The sequence below is a fragment of the Pseudochaenichthys georgianus genome, chromosome 21 (assembly GCF_902827115.2).
Source record: "Pseudochaenichthys georgianus chromosome 21, fPseGeo1.2, whole genome shotgun sequence".
NCBI lineage: Eukaryota > Metazoa > Chordata > Actinopteri > Perciformes > Channichthyidae > Pseudochaenichthys > Pseudochaenichthys georgianus.
In genome coordinates, this window is record NC_047523.1 from 13495911 (window position 1) to 13513499 (window position 17589).

Genomic DNA, 17589 nt, shown 5'->3' on the forward strand with positions numbered 1-17589 from the left:
ACAGACAGACGCACACATGCACACACATATACAGTACGCACAGACATATACAGACACACAAACGGATAATTAATACATTTTAGACATACATTTCAGATTAAAACTTTGTTATCAATCGTCACAACTTCTTTCAGCACTCGTGGCTACTAGCGACTACTACTAGCTGTGCTACTCATGCACTGAGTTAACGGTGCCCTGAGATCGTTCAGTGCACGTACAGTATATCCACACAAGTCACAGGTGCATGGGTTATGCTGACATTTCCAGTATAGTATGTTGGTGATGAGCAGACTTTAACAGCACGTTGTCTGAGTTGCTCAGCTTACAGGAGCAAAGTGTTATTGTAATAGTAGTATTTTTGCAACATTAGCTGTAGATGGACACACACACACGGGCATGGTGGAGAAAACAAATGTATGCTATTTTAGACGGCTCCACTCCTGTAGAGCCACACGACAAGTAGTATCTGAGCTTTGTCGGCATGTTACTCTTTAGTTCAGTTTCATTCATTTAGTTGCATGTGTAGCTAAACATATTTCTGTTTCCTTAGAGTTTTCTTTGGAATGAATCCTGACCGAGGGTCCAAGGCTGAGATGAAGGGGAAGAAACGGCACCACATTCCTCCAAAACTGTCGAAGCTCGTGACTGAGCTGAAGAAATTTGACTGGCACATGTGAGCATTCCTCAAAGCTCAAAACAGAACTTTTTGGACTGGACTTTTGGACTGAACATCCCAACACACACAAAAAACAGTTTACTTTTCTTTTCTTTTTTTTGTCGTCACTGCATGAAGGCTCCTCCTTCCTCACTGACAGGTGAGCCAGTAGGGTGCAACAGCAGTGGCAAACAGTGGGAGGAATTTATTACATTACATTGCATTTAGCTGACGCTTTTATCCAAAGCGACTTACAATAAGTACATTCGACCAGGAAGACACAACCTTGAAGAAAACAGAATCATATAAGTACATCAGGTTTCATAGAGCCAAACATCAAGTGCTAACAATCAAGTGCTACTCAACTGGCTTTAGATAAGCCAGTCCTTTATTAGTATATAAGTGCTTTATAACTACTAATTTGATCTTGAGGCGCACATGTCCACACAGCCCGACCTCTAACATCATGGTGTTAAAAAAAAGGTTATTGTTGCTGTTATTTTACATACTTGAATGTATGATCATGTTAGGGTTTTACAATTGTATGGAAATGTATTTTTTTTTAAAAACCATTTGTATGGCACTCAGGTAGCGAGGGGTACAATTATTGCCCACCACCACAGATTCTTTGGGTTCAAATCCCCATGTTCGGGGGAGGGAAGTTGGGAGGGGGATATTTGTCATTGCATGTTCTCCTACAGGTTGGGGCAGCGGGGAATGTTGAGTTTTATGGAAAGAAATAAATACATTTTGTTCAATTTCTATATATTGTGCTTTATTCAGTGTGCTTGAAAGTGTAATTGTTATTTATTTAGGATTTTATTTTTAATCCCACGATTTAAAAAAAGATATTAGGATTGACGGAAGTGTCTGTAAATATTACGGACAAAGTCTTGTTAATCTACAGAAATATCCGTTATAAGGTTGACGGAAGTTTCCGTATATGGTACAGAAAAAGTCTTGTAAATATCCGTTAAAGGGTTGACGGAAGTGTCCGTGGAATAACGGACAATGTCCTGGCAGCAAATTACCAGCACTTTGTCCGTTTTTTTACGTTTTTTTTTTTTACAGTGTGGTAAGGCACGGAGGTAGCTCATTACGGATCTCACCGGTTGATATCGGTTGAATTGCTTTCCAAAATTTCCTAGGATTATTTAGGTTTTCTGTGGTAACTGACAAATAGTACTTCGACTTTGCACTTTTGACATTTGAAGTGAAGCTATTCCTTAGCTGCCTAAAACGCAGCCATTCTACCTCTGAGCCTGATTTCCTAGCCTTTGCCCAGGCCTTGTTTCTCTCATGAAGGAGACTAGACAGCTCAGCAGAAAACCAAGGATTGTCTCGTCCCTTTACTCTAAATTTACACAGGGGTGCATGTCTATCAATGATCTCCATAAAACCAAGATAAAAATAAGACCATGCGGTCTCAACATCAACACACAAATCGATTTTACCCCAATCAAAATCAAACAGATCAGGCACAAAACCCTGCTCCACAAAATGTTTTATGTCTCTCTTAATGATAATGCGAGGTTTAACCTTTTGGGCCTTAATGTCCCTAATTGTGGCTACAACACAGTGATCGCTCAGATCATTTGCAAATACTCCCACAGAAGAATATTTATGGGGAACATTAGTTAAAATGAGATCAATTAGGGAGGATTTATTAGGGGACCTAATATTTGGGCGAGTAGGACTGTCCACAATCTGAGTAACATTCAATAGCCGCTTTCACACCGCAGGACTTGCGGTACTTTAGTGCCGGCACTAAAGTACCACTAAAGTACCACGGCACTAAATCCGCCAGGGGGCTAGTGCCAATCGCATTCACACCGCAGTACTTTCCCTGAGGCACGATTACGCTGACGTCACTTCGTCTTCTTCTTCTCTGGGTTTACTGGCAGGCCGCAAAACCACTTCACGGCGAGTACAACAAAAAAACGAGAGAAGAAGAACTACACGGGGGGGAGGGGGTATAAAGCCCATCCGCTGTATGAGGCGTTTGTTTACTTTCCGACCTCAGACATGATGGAGTTCATAAGGGTAATTTACAAATAAAATACCCCATTATAACAATGGACTTTATCTTTATGTATTTATTATATATTACCCCCTCAGGCTGATTTTGGAAAAGGACATCAACCCTTGTTTGGTGTTTTTCCCTTATTTATCTAAAACAAATGACATGATAAATTACTTGTGTTTATGTGTGTAAGACTTGTGTTTCTGATAAATTCAACCACCGACACCTGTCTGCTCTCACATTCTTCTATTCTGCAAATTTGGGGTGGGACACAATAAATAATGCTTCGCCAGTTTGTTTGTTTTATTGCACAGTCAAGACATAACAATAACGGCATCATGCTGTTCCAGGTGTGTCGTATGCATGTAAATTGAAGTTAAATAACAGTGTGAAATGTAAAATAAAGTGTAAGTAGTTTCAAAACAATGTAACAGTGGCAATATATATAGCAGCAGACACGCCTTAGTGCAAGTTAGGTGTCAGTATTAAAAAACAGTGGCAATATATATATATAATAACAATAGAAAATCGTTACCACTCTTATTATTGTGGTCTTTAATTTTTTTATAGTCCTGCCTGAGTTTCTTTATTTTTACCCGGCATCCGTGTGCACTGTGCACGATTCCCAGCTCAAGTAGCGAACATCGCTCAAAACATTTCCGACACTTCCTCATCATTCCACCGCTCCGGTGTTGTAGTACGTGTGGTCATAACTGCTTTAAAGTACAAAAAAACCACTCGCTCAGGTGTGGATGTGGTTTTGTAGCGGCAAAAAATGGCTGCCTAACAAAACAAATTCAGAGTCTAACGGGGCGTGGTTTGCAATTCGCCCAGCCAATAGAAATAGAATAGAAATTGGCACTCTTTTGTCACCAGGTTCGTACCACCTCTCTAGCAGGGACTAAAAAGTACCAAAAGAGTTCCAAAAGAGTTCCCGGCACTGAGTAGTCCCGGCGGTGTGAACGCGACATTATTGGTACTAACGGAACTAAAGTACCAGGGAAAGTCCTGCGGTGTGAACGCGGCTAATGAGATACAAAGGTTTTTAAAATCCTCTGACACTGCAGTTAACCAGTCCCAGTTAAAATCTCCAAGTAGCACTATTTCCTTGTAGTCTAGTTGTGATAAAAGATTTGCTAGTGAAGACAAGGAGTCTTTGACAGCTGAAGGGGGTCTGTAGCAGCCCACCACCATGACCTGTTGACCCTTTGCCACTTCTATATTTAAGGCTAAAAATTCAAATTGCTTACTGATCGATTTGGAAACTAATGTGGTTACACTGAACTTATTCTTAACATAAATTGCAACGCCACCACCTTTATTAGGCCGTAATGTACAATGTACAACTGTCAAATATTGTCTATAGTGACTTATCATTGGAATGATGGATTATAATAGAATATCGTTAGTGGTGCAGTAAACATTTAATGAGATTAGTTGTAAAGATGAATGGAGTAGCTAACTTTGTCTGTTTCTCTTTGTTACAGAGCAGGTATCATGTTTTTAGAGCCTTTATGGTACAAAGCGTTTGAGACAACAACGAGGCGGTGAAAGTTCACTGCTGAGAATTTTTTTTATTTATTATCAGAATATCAGAATAAAAAAACCCACTATTAACCAGAACTATGTGTCATTATCTTATTGAAGACCAACCAAATAAAAAGTTCAAGACTTATTCCACAATATCTTAAAATAATACTGTATATAATTGGTCATTAGAATTATTGTAGAATAAGGACCAATAGTAACCTCCATCAGGTTTGTGATTCAATTCAAGCTGAGAACACGAACACATGCTTCACTCAGCCATGGTATTAGTCTGTGCAACTGTGTTTCATTTGCTATTTCTGAAGAAGACGATGTCTCATTAAATGTTCAAACGAGAAACAGGGGCCACAGAGTTCTAATGAATGACGTGATAACTATTATGCTTAATAGACGGAGACACATCAGAGGGTGTGTGCCAATTACAGAGGCATCACACTACTCAGCTTCCCCGGGAAAGTTTACTCCAAGGTACTTGAAAGGAGGGTCAGGCCGATTGTCGAACCTCAGATTGAGGAGGAACAATGCGGATTCCGTCCTGGTCGTGGAACGACGGATCAGCTTTTTACTCTCGCAAGGATCCTGGAGGGGGCCTGGGAGTACGCTTATCCGGTCTACATGTGTTTTGTAGACTTGGAGAAGGCGTATGACCGGGTTCCCAGGGAGTTACTGTGGGAGGTGCTGCGGGAGTATGGGGTGAGGGGGTCTCTACTCAAGGCCATCCAATCTCTGTACTCCCAAAGCGAGAGCTGTGTCCGGGTCCTCGGCAGTAAGTCGGACCCATTTCCGGTGAGGGGTGGCCTCCGCCAGGGCTGCGCTTTGTCACCAATCCTGTTTGTGATATACATGGATCGGATTTCGAGGCGTAGTCGTGGGGGGGGGGTCTGCAGTTCGGTGGACTAAGGATTGCACCACTGCTTTTTGCAGATGATGTGGTTCTGATGGCTTCATCGGTCTGCGACCTTCAGCACTCACTGGATCGGTTCGCAACCGAGTGTGAAGCGGCTGGGATGAGGATCAGCACCTCCAAATCTGAGGCCATGGTTCTCAGCAGGAAACCGATGGACTGTCCACTCCAAGTAGGGAATGAGTCCTTACCCCAAGTGAAGGAGTTCAAGTATCTCGGGGTCTTGTTCTCGAGTGAGGGAACAATGGAGCGTGAGATGGGCCGGAGAATCGGAGCAGCGGGAGCGGTACTGCAGTCGCTTTACCGCACCGTTGTGACGAAAAGGGAGCTGAGCCAGAAGGCAAAGCTCTCTGTCTACCGGGCCATTTTCGTTCCTACCCTCACCTATGGTCATGAAGGATGGGTCATGACTGAAAGAACGAGATCGCGGATACAAGCGGCCGAGATGGGTTTCCTCCGCCGGGTGGCTGGTGTCTCCCTTAGAGATAAGGTGAGAAGTTCGGTCATCAGGGAGGGACTCGGAGTTGAGCCGCTCCTCCTTCGCGTCGAAAGAAGCCAGTTGAGGTGGTTCGGGCACCTAGTTAGGATGCCACCTGGGCGCCTCCCTAGGGAGGTGTTCCAGGCACGTCCAGCTGGGAAGAGACCAAGGGGTAGACCTAGGACCAGGTGGAGGGATTATATCTCTTCGCTGGCCTGGGAGCACCTTGGGATCCCCCAGTCAGAGCTGGTTGATGTCGCCAGGGAAAAGAAAGTTTGGGGCTCTCTGCTGGAACTGCTACCCCCGCGACCCGACCACGGATAAGCGGGAGAAGATGGATGGATGGATGGATGGATGGACGGAGACACACCAAGATAATTATTAACAGCCAGAATCGCTTAAGGCTTTGACCCAATCATTCCTAACATTTCATTCAATTTGCAGTTTATTAGCATCCTAACCATTCCTGTTGAGCTTATAGTCACCTTTTTTGTTTGGAATTCTTTGATTCTGTTTTTTAATCCCGAAGAAATGCTGAAGAAATTGTCCACATTGCTGACAGGGCAGGACATGGCATTAATTCAAACCACAATAATAATAATAATAATTGTGCTGTAAATTCATGGGTTTGTGTTGGGTGTATGAGGGTTAAATTAATGGGGTTCATTTTATGTGAGTGTGACTTTAAATCTGGATGGAGATTCGCGGGGGTTTATTGAGATGTATAAATAGAGGGGAAACATACATTAACGTCATTGAGATTGAGGAATCAGGAGAGGCCACTAGTAAGTGTGACTATTATATTGAATGTGATTTAATGTGTATGGGATATGTGTGATCCTAATTGGTGTATTGTTGTTGTCCTTTTTCTTCTAAGGTTAACAACCTATTTGGATTTGGATTAAATAATCAAAACTAGGAGTTGTTTCCGTCCATCTTGATTCCACCCATACTGTCGGGAGATAGACAGTACAGTTGTTAACTAACGCATCGGGAGGGATAAAGTTTTCAACCGATGGCGAGACACAGCTAGAGGAGCGAACGAAGCTACCGGAGCTCACGACCGAACGAGCAGGAAAGCCTGTGGTCGCAACGAGCGGCAGGAAGTGAAGGCCCGAGGCTAGCAAAGCTAGCAAGGACCGTCAAAGCTAGCAAGGACCGTCGAAGCTAGCAAGGACCGTCGAAGCTAGCAAGGACCGTCGAAGCTAGAGGAGCTAGCGAAGCTACCGGAGCTCACGACCGAACGAGCAGGAAAGCCCGTGGTCGCAACGAGCGGCGGGAAGTGAAGGCCCGAGGCTAGCAAAGCTAGCAAGGACCGTCGAAGCTAGCGGAGAGTAGCTAACGAAACTACCGGAACTCGCAAAGCACCGAGGAGCGCCGGTCCGCGAGTCGAGCTGACAACCGGACGATAAGGAAACCCCGTGGTCGCAACGGTCGGCGGAAAGGGGAGGCCCGAGGCTAGCAAAGCTAGCGGAGCTAACGTGGTCTGATCACGTGAGTAACACAGACAATATTTCGGCGCTATCTAGCCAAAGAAGCTAGTGTTAGCATAACGAAAACAAAGCAGTAGCTATCCAGCAGACTGAAGGTTTCCACAAAATAAAGCTAACTAGCAAGAAGACAACAACTAGCTAGCAGACTGAAGAGTGCTAGCATAGGAACCCAAGCTAGCTATCAAAGTCAAAGACACCACGTTATTGGTTAGCAAACGAAGCTACCCAGGGAGTAAAGGAGAAGCTAGCTAAGCCAAAGGCACCAAGCTGGTGGCTAGAAAACGGAGCTAACCAGCTAGCGATCCAACTAGCTAGCCAGGACAAAACAGATTGAGCTAAACTCAACCTTAAATTCAGAGAGATGATTAAGGGGGAGGAAACAGTGAAGCATCTGAAAGACCTGCGGACGAGGGCGAAGGTGGCTCTAGTTCGTAAGGTGAACTCAGTAACAAAGACAGTGAACACTATGTTAGAGGAGGAGTTGATGAAAGAATATAGTGAAGTCCACAAGGCCGCCACCAAAGTCACAGAGGCCAACAGTGAATACCTGATGAAATTAATTCTGAACGCTGATAGCGACGAGGACCAAGTACCAGAAGAGCTGAGGGCAGACGTGGAAAAGACTGATGGAGAGACCAGCCAAAGGCTTGAAGAGGTCAGTGACGTGATTAAAGCAAACCTTTGGTCTAGGCATGGAGAAAAGAAAGTGATGTTTGCCATCGGGGAAGCTGAAAAGGTCTATGAGGACGCAGAAGCGACACAAATTGACCTGGTGAGCTATGAGAATTACGAAAAGCAACTTAAACATTTAGAAATACTGATTAAAGAATTAAAGGAAGTGCACAGCACCTGGAGGGAATGGGCTCCTGTGACCGACCAAAAAGATGTGGAAGAGATAGTGCGCCAGCTGGAGACAAGGAAAAACGCACTCAAGCGTCAAAAGGAAGCTGAGTTCAACAAAGCACGCGGCACAGCAGAGTTGGCACGCGGCACAGCAGAGTTGGCACGCACCGCAGCAGAGGATGAGCGCACCAAGTTAGCCGAGACCCAACGTGCGAAGCTCGCCGAGATTCAAATTGCTGCAGAGGAAGCACGCATTGCAGCAGAAGAAGCACGGTTTGACCTCATGAAAGCGCAGCATAAAGCAGTGGAAGAGGCAGGCACGGAACCCAGATACAACCCGATGGGAGCGATATCAAAGATACGACTCAAGCCGGTAAGCCTTCCCAAGTTCAGTGGCAGTATGAGGGAGTTTCACAGCTGGAAAAAGGACTGGGAATCTTTGCAGAAGCAGGGAGAACCATCCGGGTCGCCTGAAGTCAAGAAGATCCAGCTTCTGGACAGCATGGAAGAAAAGGTAAAAACTGATGTCAAGTTGGCCAGTTACAGTACAGTCGAAGACATGTTCAGAGTATTGGAGAACCGGTATGGAAACAGGACCACGATTACACTGCAGATCGTCGCAGAACTGGAGAAGATACCAGCTGTGAAAGGAGATCAGCCGAGGAAGGTGATAGACCTCATCCAAGCTGTGGAAAAGGCTTTGGCAGACCTCACAGACCTCGAGAACCCTGGAGCCATCAACCACCCACTGATGATTAGGTCTATCGAAAGCAAGCTGCCCGACCAGGTGAAGCGAGAGTGGGTCATCTTCAGGGCTAAGCCCGAAAACGATGTCACCCCAGTCAACCATTTCAATACGCTTCTGAAGTTCCTGAAGGAGCAAGAAGAAATTCTAGAGATCTTGGAACAACTGAAAATAACGGAGACATCTGAGAAAATGAACAAACCGCAAAACAGGTTCGAGAGGAAGTATGCCTACACAAAAGCCACCAGAAGGGACACTCCAGAAGGTGAGTGCGTCGTGTGTGGAGAGGATAAGCATAATAACAAGTTATTCTTCTGCAAGAAGTTCAAGGGGTTTGGCTTGGCTGAGAGAAAGACTGCTGTGGAGAAGGTAGGAGCATGCCGCGTTTGTCTTGGATGTCACAATGGGGTAGAAGAGTGCACAGACAGGTTCCTCTGCAACAGGGAAGACTGCCAAGAGAGGACCTCCTCGGACCACCACTACCTCCTCTGTCCAAAATGGGAACAGCTTCCAAAGGGGAAACTTGGAAAAGGCAACGAGAGGGTAAGAGAGCTAACAGAAGAACAAAAGCTGGCCTTGTCCAAATGTTCCCCAGAGGCGGCGGCAGAGATCAAGAAAGCTTTCAGTAACAGCAACAAGACTTCAGTGACAAGGAGCACTAGGAAGGATGAAGGTGGACTTCTGGAAAATAATGGACTGACCGAGCACCCTGTCATCATGATGCTGTTGGAAGTCACTGCCAACGCTGGGCAGAAGATCGGAGCTCTGATTGACCTCGCATCAGACACCAACTACATCACTCACGTAGCGGCTGACCGGCTCGGTCTGAGCAGAGAAGAAGTCACTCTGGTCGTGCATGGAGTTGGAGGGATGACCGTGACAGTCAAGACGAAGAGGTACCTCCTGCGAGTAAGAGTCAAGACCCCCAAAGGTACTGTGAGGGCTCACAAGCTGGTTTGTTATGGCCTAGAGGAGATTGCTAAAGTGCATCGGAGCGTCAGACCTGAACAGCTAAAGAGGTTCTTTCCAGAGGTTGCAATGGACGAACTGAAGAGACCAGACCATGTTGAACTTCTCATCAGTCACAGAGAGGGGAGACTTGCTCCACAAAGACTGAGGATAGTTGGAGACCTCGTCTTATGGGAGGGCCCACTGGGTAAAACAGTGGGCGGAGCACATCCCAGTCTGTTTGAGAATATAAAAGTGACTATGCACCAGTCCGAGACGCACTTCGCTCGCTCAATGAGGACAGCTGCTGTGGAGTACAGAGAAGTAGTCGAGAGTCCTGAGATCCTGAGGGAAGAAGAGACCAAGAGTCTGACTCAGGAAGTAAAGGCGGAGACCAGGGATACAACTGCAACGAGGAGAGAAGTTCTCGAGTGGTGGAAGTGGGACAGCATCGGTGCAGCCTGTGAACCCATGTGTGGTGGGTGTCGCTGCGTCACATGCCAGCCAGGAGGAAAGGAAATGACCCTGGCAGAAGAAAGGGAGCTGGACGTGATTAAAGAGGGGCTGTCCTACATGGCCAAAGATGAATACTGCCTGACTCCGCACTGGGACGCATCTTACCCATGGACCGAGGACCCAGCCTCACTTCCAAACAACAGAAGAGGAGTGGAGGCCACCTTCCTGAAAACAGAGAAGCAGCCCAGTTTCGCGCACATGGTGGAAGATCGCAGGGTCCTGGAGGAGGACAGTTATGTGGACGACATCTTAACGTCCCACAATGACCCAAAGAGACTGGAGGAAATCACAGAGGGGGTAGAAGAGATCCTGAGCACCGGAGGCTCCTCCCTCAAACCATGGGTCGGGTCAGGCCAAAGTGGGAGGCAGAGGACTGCGGAGCAGGTCCAAGCTGGAGCAGTAGCAGAGCCAGGGGTCAGGTTGGTGGAGTCAAAGGCAAAGCTAACACCTCTCGACCAAAAGGGAGACGTAGTCAAAGCTGAGATGTGCGGTGCGGTCTTTGCAGCTCGATTAAAGACTTACATCGTAACAAGAGGAACAACTCCTGAAGACCAGGGAGAGGGCTCAGAGTGGCAGAGGGGACCTGAGTTCCTGGTGAGGCAGCTAGAAGAATGGCCCATGAAGTCGGCCGCGGAGGTGGCAACCGGTGCCAGAGAGAGTGTGGGCAAGCGTCAAAGAAAGGCATTCTCTGTAATACTCACCAGAGTCCAGTCAAACAAAACCCCTATCCATGACGACACCAGTGGAAAGGACGCAGAGGCTGAGGAGTCCCTAGTTAAGGTTGGCGGATCCCCAGAAACCTCAGAAAGGGAAGAATCTTCAGTCTTGACAGAGAGAAGACCAGAAAGGAAGTTTCGGAGCATTGCTGTTCTGAACCTGGTGAAACTAGAGAGGTTCAGCAGTCTGGCTAGGCTATGTGGAGTGGTCGCATGGGTCAGGCGAGCTGCAGAGAAATGGCTGACTAGAAGAGGCCGAGCGGCGGGTCAAGCAAAGTGGGAGGCAAGAGTCCTGGACAACAGAAAAGTCAAACCTGTACCTCTGCAGAGGAACCTGGCTTCGGGGTTGTTGAAGATTCCGAAGTGGAGAACTAAGAAGAAGGAACCTCTTCAGACACCACCACCAGAGCAAGGTTATTTAGGTTGGTGGCCACCTTGGGTCATCCGACCAGGAGGCCAAGTGGGAGGTGTGCTGTAAATTCATGGGTTTGTGTTGGGTGTATGAGGGTTAAATTAATGGGGTTCATTTTATGTGAGTGTGACTTTAAATCTGGATGGAGATTCGCGAGGGTTTATTGAGATGTATAAATAGAGGGGAAACATACATCTTGATTCCACCCATACTGTCGGGAGATAGACAGTACAATAATAATAATTATTAATAATAATTAATTAATTAATTAATAACATTTATTATAGCGCTTTTACAGATGCTCAAAGCATGTACACATTACACATATCATGCAATGGTCACCACTGTGGACACAGGAGCATGTTCAGGTGAAGTGTCTTACCCAAGGACACAACGGCATGACGCAGTGGCGGCAGGAGCGGGTTTCGAACTGGAGTTCCCCAGCACCCCCCTTGATCTGATGATCAGATGCACTGACCACTGCCCCACCCGTCCCACAAGCATTGGTGATGAGCCTGCCGTTTTATTTATTTCCCCCAGTATCACATAGTGCTTTAATCAGGTTCGGTTATAAGAAGACATGCGAGTGGGTGGCACCTAACTTTGCGAAATTTGGGTGAAAAAGCATCCCTGTTCACCTCCTCTTTAGAAGGTCTGTCACTGTGTACATCCCTGTTGAGTATGATTCTCTAATTATGTTGCCTAGACTGTAGCACAACAAGCATGTGGGCAGAGCCTGTCTAATGACTCAGTGATGAAATAATGCTTTCAGTGCGTTACTGTACTTTAAGTTATTGTAAATTGTAATCCCTGTAATGATGCTGTATGATGTCCTTTTTGTTGTTCTGTTGTTTTATGTTTCATGTGGAACCTACTTGAGCAGGTCTCCCTTGAAAAAGAGATCAATAATCTCAAGGGATACACCTGGGTAAATAAAGGTTTGAAATGAAATGAGTGCGTAAACCATACACTCGCACTGTGGATGCCATGCAGCTGCCAAATTGACATTTGTGGGCTATTCATTAACCCAGCATGAAATGGGGGAATATGATTCCAAAATATAAACCTCTTTACAAGCTTATGTCAGCAATGTATTGATAGAGAGGGTGAACAGGAGAGAAAAAAGAAAATGTACTCGTTAAAAACCTTGTGAATGCAGAATAAAAAGAGATCAGAAAAGTGCACATCATCCACGCTCATGAGAAAACACTTTGAATAGGCTCTGATTGTATTATATCACACAAAAGTAATTTTAAAAAAGATAGAGCAACCGTTTACTGTATGTTTCATATGTTCTATTGAGCATCTCACAAAGGCCTTATCACAGAAGTGATGGCCTTATTTCATCCTCCTTTCTGAAACATAAAGAGTTTCAGAAACTTGTATGAATCCTGTTGCAGTATCTCTAGAGTCCCATTTAGTTCAGACTCAAACTCCTTGCTCCCTGCAGCTTGCTCTTATCAGGCAATTACACAAATCCTCGAATATGCACGCTCAGTTTGTGCAATTTGGATGTTGTGACATTTTAACGTGATTGGAAATGTTCTCATATTTCACTATTATTAATAATATTAATTGTCCCCTATATGTTTCGTTATAGCTGACTGTCATACCATTATCGGTAGAAAGCAGCAAGTGAAAGGAAGGCTTTTCATTTGACTTTTTTTCCTAATCCCCTTTGCTGATCCTAACATGTCTTGATTATGAAATGAATGATAAATGCTGTCCAATCTGTCACCTTATATGTCTTTAAGTTAATAATAATAATAATAATAATAATAATAATAATAATACATTTATTTTGGGGGGCGCCTTTCATAACACCCAAGGACACCTTACAGGGTTACAGATTTACAATTTACATTTACAATTTTACCTTACAAATTAAAACAGTGGATTTAGTGAAGTATCAGCCGGGGTAAGACAAGACAAACAACAGGAAATTGACTACAAAAGGACACAGGGTACAGATTATAAAGAAAATGCCTGTTTGAACAGGTGGGTTTTGAGTTGGGTTTTGAATGTTATTATGGAATCAGACTGTCGGATGTGTAGTGGCAGGAGATGATGAAGATGCACTTATTATAATCATGTGGTTTACTTCCTTAAGCAGCATCAATCCAGTGTATTTTCATCATGTTTCATCTCGAAAGCCTCAGTTTCTCCGAGGATGCTGCCACATTTGCTCAGTGGAGCTGAATAGAAAAAGATTAATAGCAAGCATTCCAGCTCTTCTAATATAAAAGGCTATCATGTCTAATCATAGGGATGCACTGCTGATTGCCAGTACAAAAAAAACATGAATCCAATCTTGTATTTTGATTCTATATTAAATAACTATTGTTCAATCAGGAGAGACGTGATGTATGGAATACATGTTTATTATCGGTCACATTATATAAATGAAACATAATGATGACAGTTTATAACAGGTGGATGAAATGTGTTTTGGCGATTAGGCCCAGGTTTTGTAAGACATCATTCGGGAAGGGAAAGAACCGTTTCCGATGAACCCCCCTGGGTCTAGACCTGGTGGTGGTGATAAGTGGTTAGGTCCGGTTGGAAGGGAGAAGGTTGAGCTTGGCCCTGAGTTGGAAGCAGGAGGCGAAGGGGTGGAGGAGGGTTGCGCGTTGACACCTGGAAGACAGCTGATAGAAAAGGGGAGAGCATATATAGAGGGATTAACAGGTGCGATAATTAGGCTTGTGAATGGAGGGAAGTGGCTAAGGAGTGGCGCTCCCTGTCATCCAGTGGAGGGAGCGAGTATTGCCATGACGAGCAATACGGAGTGATAGGTCTTCCTGCCTGAACTTGCGCTGAGCTTCATAAGTACTTCGGTAATATATTATTTTTATTTAAACTTAAATTGGTCTCAAAATGTCATTTATTCTTAGTATATGAATTATAATTATCAAAGGGTCAACAGGTCATGGTGGTGGGCTGCTACAGGGCCCCTTTGGCTGTCAAGGACTCTTTATCGTCTTTGGCAAAACTGTTATCACAACTTTCCTACAAGGAAATAGTGCTGCTTGGTGATTTTAATTGGGACTAGTTAACTTCTGTGTCAGAGGATTTTAAAAACCTGTGTACCTCTTTGAATTTTACCCAGATTATAGACAGTCCTACTCACCCAAATATCCCCAAATAAATCCTCCTTAATTGATCTAATTTTAACAAATGTTCCACATAAATACTCATCTGTGGGAGTATTTGCTAATGATGTGAGGGACCACTGTGTTGTAGCCACAATTAGGGACACTAAGGTCCAAAAGGTTAAACCACGTATCATCACAAAGAGAGACAAAAAACACTTTGTGGAGCAGGGTTTTTTACATGATCTGTTTGATTTTGATTGGGGTAAAATCAATCTGTGTGCTGATGTAGAAACTGCATGGTCTTATTTTTATCTTGGTTTTATGAAAATTATAGATAGACATGCACCTCTGCGTAAATTTAGAGTGAAGGGACGAAACAATCCCTGGTTTTCTGCTAATCTGTCCAGTCTACTTCATGAGAGAAATAATGCTTGGGCTAAGGCTAGGAAATCAGGCTCAGAGGTAGAATGGCTACGTTTTAGGCAGCTAAGAAATAGCTTCACATCTCAAATAAAAAGTGCTATATCAAAGTACTATTTGTCAGTTACCACAGAAAACCTGAATAATCCTAGGAAATTTTGGAAAGCCATAAAATCGATTTCCACTGGTGATATCCCAAATGAGCTACCTCCGTGCCTCACTACAGCATCTGGCATTATATCAGACAGGGCTACTATGCTAAATTGCTTTAATAAGCATTTTGTGTCTTGTGGCTCTCTGTTTGATTCTGTCACTGACTGTACTTCTGCTTCTGTGAACGCTCCAATCCTTGAATCTGAACAATGTGGTCTGGAAAACCCTTTCAGTTTTACTCCTTTAACTATTGGTATTGTTCATGAAGCATTATCCAAGTTAGATCCTAGGAAACCGGCTGGCCCGGACAACGTAGAACCTTTCTTTTTAAAGATAGCTGCAGACTTTATTGCTCCACCTCTTACTTCTCTTTTTAACCTCTCCCTCAGCACAAATACAATTCCAAAAGTATGGAAGTCTGCTTATGTCTTGCCTTTACTGAAAGGAGGGGAGGCAACTATTTTAAATAACTATAGGCCAATCCCTAAATTGTCAGTTCTGGCTAAGGTGCTCGAACGACTTGTGAGTGAACAAGTAAAGGAGTTTTTATGTATAAATGATATCCTGTCTAAACATCAGTCAGGATTCAGAAAGAAACACAGCACCATCACTGCGACAATGAAAGTGGTAAATGATATTACTAGTATTTTAGATAATAAGCAGAGTTGTGCAGCTCTGTTTATTGACCTTTCCAAAGCGTTTGACACCGTTGATCATCGCATCTTAAAGGAGAGGCTACTCAGTATTGGCATATCCAGCCATGCAGTGGGGTGGTTTGTGAACTACCTCTCTGAAAGGTCCCAATATGTTCATTTTGATAGACTGTCTTCTGAGTGGTTAAACATTTCTAATGGTGTACCAAAAGGTTCTGTTTTAGGACCACTTTTATTCTCCATATATATTAACAGCGTAGGTGATAATGTGGATGAAGCTACTTTACATTTTTATGTGGATGATACTGTGATGTATTGTGCAGGTCCCTCCATTAAAGAGGCTGTTGTTAAATTACAGGCTGTTTTTAACACTATTCAGACTCAGCTCTCTGAATTAAAGCTTCTTTTAAATGTTGAGAAAACCAAGGTAATGCTCTTTTCTAAAGCCAAAAAGACACCAGAGCCTGTTTTAGATATTGTAAGTACGCAAGGAACAAAACTTGAAGTTGTTGCCTGTTACAAATACCTTGGTATCTGGCTTGATGATTGTCTCTCTTTTAAACTTCATGTCAATAACCTGCTAAAAAAACTGAGGGTTAGGCTAGGGTTCTTTTTCAGAAACAAGTCCTGTTTCTCGCTTGAGGCCAGGAAAAGGCTAGACACTGTGACCTTTTTACCTGTGCTGGACTATGGAGATCTGGTCTATATGAATGCACCTGCCAATTGCCTGGTCAAGTTAGATGCTGCGTATCACAGTGCACTAAAATTTGTGACAAACTGTAAAGCATTAACCCATCACTGTACCCTGTATGCAAGGGCTGGTTTGCTTTCACTAACTGTACGGAGGCTCAGTCACTGGTACATTTTTATATACAAAGCCATGCTAGGGAAACTTCCATCTTATATCTGCTCCCTGATCTCACGGAAAATTGTAAGTGGCTACTGCCTGAGATCGAATGCTGTGGTTTTATTAAATGTGCCAACTGCTAGGACTGTCTTAGGGAAGACAGCTTTTAGATGCGCAGCTCCTCTGTCTTGGAATAGTCTGCAAATTAAATGGAAACTGAACAATCTGGTGCCACTAAATGTTTTTAAAGCTCGGTTGGATGCTACTCAATCGGAAGCTATTGGTACCTGTTTATGTGGATAATTATGTAAATGATGCTGTATGATGTCCTTTTGTTGTTCTGTTTATGCTTTTATGTTTCATGTGGAACTACTTGAGCAGGTCTCCCTTGAAAAAGAGATCAATGATCTCAATGGTATCTATCTGTATAAATAAAGGTTTGGAATGGAATGGAATGGAATAGAATAATTATTAATTTGTTTGGGATTTTTTTATGTTGTTTTTTCCTGCTTTTTATAATTTGAATATGATGTTTTTATTTTATTTCAGCGAAGTGATTGGTTAAGCTGGAGAGTGTAAGGTTGGAGAAGTCGCCCTGATCACTTATGTGGCTTTCACACCAGCGCTTTTCAGTTTCTAGCTCCGAGCGGGAGCTTTTCTGGTTCAGCTCCAGTTTCCCTTTTCAGCTCCCGCTCTGTGCACACCGCCCACTGGCGCCCCAGAGCTGCCCTTGCTGCGTCATGACGTCACCGTTTACATCGCTGATTTGCCCTCCAACGGCAGCTCACAACAACAACAACAACAGCGTCGGGTCGATGATCGTGTTGCTTTTAATCACACGAAGCCAGAATAAATTGAATAACGACTTCTCCAACCTTATACTTTTCTCCAGAGTGCCGTAGTTCATTGTTTATTAATGTGTTTCTGCAGCATTTACCGACCGCTGCAGTGCTGCTCTTCCACAGGAGTTTATTCTCCCGTTAGCTCCCGGTTAGCTGCAGCGGCCGCTCTAAAGTATTCACTGTCCGACTCACACAAGCAGCTGATGCATATCCCCAGTTCCCCTTAGCCTAAGTGAATGTGTGTCAGTCTGAATTTGGTATCACAACGCTTTTATGAAAGTTTCTCTGGTATAAAACG